The sequence below is a fragment of the Anopheles arabiensis genome (genome assembly GCF_016920715.1).
Source record: "Anopheles arabiensis isolate DONGOLA chromosome X unlocalized genomic scaffold, AaraD3 X_pericentromeric_contig0007, whole genome shotgun sequence".
Classification (NCBI taxonomy): Eukaryota; Metazoa; Arthropoda; class Insecta; order Diptera; family Culicidae; genus Anopheles; species Anopheles arabiensis.
Window position 1 is genome coordinate 150,001 of NW_024412085.1, and position 2,704 is coordinate 152,704.

Below are 2,704 nucleotides of genomic sequence, written 5' to 3' on the forward strand. Positions count from 1 at the left end.
GTATTTTTCAATCATAATAAACCGAATCAAACATAACAATGATGAAACTTACACCATGTCCCAAGGTTGTGCACAAAACGTAACGATAAAGTGCTGGCGAAGTTAGAGGTGCACCAAAATTGTGTACCGATCAGGGAAAGTACTCTACGTTCCTATGATTTGGGTGAAAAGTGTTGATTAACTGCTGGTAAGAATAGACAGTTGCTTATCATACACATCGCAAACGAACACCCCTTAGTGAGCATTAGCAAAAGTCAATGGCACAAAGCAATTGCAATACAAACTGATCAAGTACATTAAAGAACGCTAAGTACCAGGACTTCTTTCCAAGAATGGTGTCCGCGACGGAGGGCAAGCGTCCTTCCCAGGTTTTCCTAGTAAACCTTGTATGGTAAACATACCCAAGCGTGTCTGTAAGCACGCAACGAAAGTCACGAACGGGCACATACCTAGAATGTACTCTACGTACTTGGACTTTTGTCCAAGAATGGTGTCCGCGACGGTCGGGCACTGCGACGCAATAACCAAATCCTAGGATTGTAACTTTAGTGTGCACAAACATAAACATTAACGCGTTCGCTCGGGCTGCGCCGTCCGTGTTGAACACAAATGTGGGTGATTATATGCGTGGAGGGACAAAAACATACGAGGAGGAGACAGTTTTCACACGATGTGCACAGAGCTCATTTCGTCGTCCCGGGCGAAAACACAAACATCGCGAGTATCGTTCTAGGTCTATAAAAGGGCAGGCCAAAAGGTGACCGGTTGAGATAAGCATTTTAAGCATACAAACACTTTATTGGAACTTTTGATACAAAAACAAGGTACGTACATGTAGGTTGTACCAACATGGACATCTATGAACGTACGCTCGGGCTGCGCCCTCCGTCTTGTACTTTCCCTGATCGGTACACAGTTTTGGTGCACTGCTATTCCGACCGGCAACTTGTACCAACATATACATCCATGAACGCGTAAGTAGTGTACTTTCCCTGATCGGTACACACTGTTGGTGCACGGCATAAGAAAAGAGCTAAAATGGTCAAACTCAATCCATTTCAACAATAGATAGTCGATAGTAGCTGTGCCGATGAAGTAGGGCACGATGCAAGTTAATGTTGTTTAATGAATAACATGTCCGCCATACATTTCAGTACAAATTTGCTCGGTCAGACCTACAAAGTGCTATATCTCGAATACGAGGCGTCGGACTGGGGGTTGTAGAACAATTTTAAGTTCGTCTAATGATTCTACATCCGATTCTGGATAGCGGTTTTTTGACCACTTTTCAATATTTTGTGACACCCCGAACCTAGGGGCAGCTCCCTAGCTTTTTTCAAAAATGCACCGAACGGGCCGGAGAGCTCGTGTGGCTCAAAACATGTTTTTCGCTAAAACACCTCAAAACGTGTAAGGAACGCACCCTAGCTCTTGTTTTTGAAAAGTTATGGCCATTTAAAGTGAGGTGGTTTTTGCTTCAAAATAGCAATTTCACCCGTCCCTATGGCCATGCTTTAAATTTTCACGAAAATGCCAGGTCAGACCTAGGGCGGGCCATATCTTGAATACTAAACGTCGCAGACATTGGTCGTGAACAATTTTAAGTTCGTCTAATGATTCTACATCCGATTCTGGATAGCGGTTTTTGACCACTTTTCAATATTTTGTGACACCCCGAACCTAGGGGCAGCTCCTAGCTTTTTTCAAAATGTGCACCGAACGGGCCGGAGAGCTCGTGTGGCTCAAAACATGTTTTTCGCTAAAACACCTCAAAACGTGTAAGGAACGCACCCTAGCTCTTGTTTTTGAAAAGTTATGGCCATTTAAAGTGAGGTGGTTTTTGCTTCAAAATAGCTATTTTACCCGTCCCTATGGCCATGCTTTAAATTTTCACGAAAATGCCAGGTCAGACCTAGGGCGGGCCATATCTTGAATACTAAACGTCGCAGACATTGGTCGTAGAACAATTTTAAGTTCGTCTAATGATTCTACATCCGATTCTGGATAGCGGTTTTTGACCACTTTTCAATATTTTGTGACACCCCGAACCTAGGGGCAGCTCCCTAGCTTTTTTCAAAATGTGCACCGAACGGGCCGGAGAGCTCGTGTGGCTCAAAACATGTTTTTCGCTAAAACACCTCAAAACGTGTAAGGAACGCACCCTAGCTCTTGTTTTTCAAAAGTTATGGCCATTTAAAGTCAGACGGGTTTTGCTTCAAAATAGCTATTTTACCCGTCCCTATGGCCATGCTTTAAATTTTCACGAAAATGCCAGGTCAGACCTAGGGCGGGCCATATCTTGAATACTAAACGTCGCAGACATTGGTCGTAGAACAATTTTAAGTTCGTCTAATGATTCTACATCCGATTCTGATAGCGGTTTTTGACCACTTTTCAATATTTTGTGACACCCCGAACCTAGGCAGCTCCCTAGCTTTTTTCAAAATGTGCACCGAATGGCCGGAGAGCTCGTGTGGTTTCAAAACATGTTTTTCGCCAAAACACCTCAAAACGTGTAAGGAACGCACCCTAGCTCTTGTTTTTGAAAAGTTATGGCCATTTAAAGTGAGGTGGTTTTTGCTTCAAAATAGCAATTTCACCCGTCCCTATGGCCATGCTTTAAATTTTCACGAAAATGCCAGGTCAGACCTAGGGCGGCCATATCTTGAATACTAAACGTCGCAGACATTGGTCGTAGAACAAT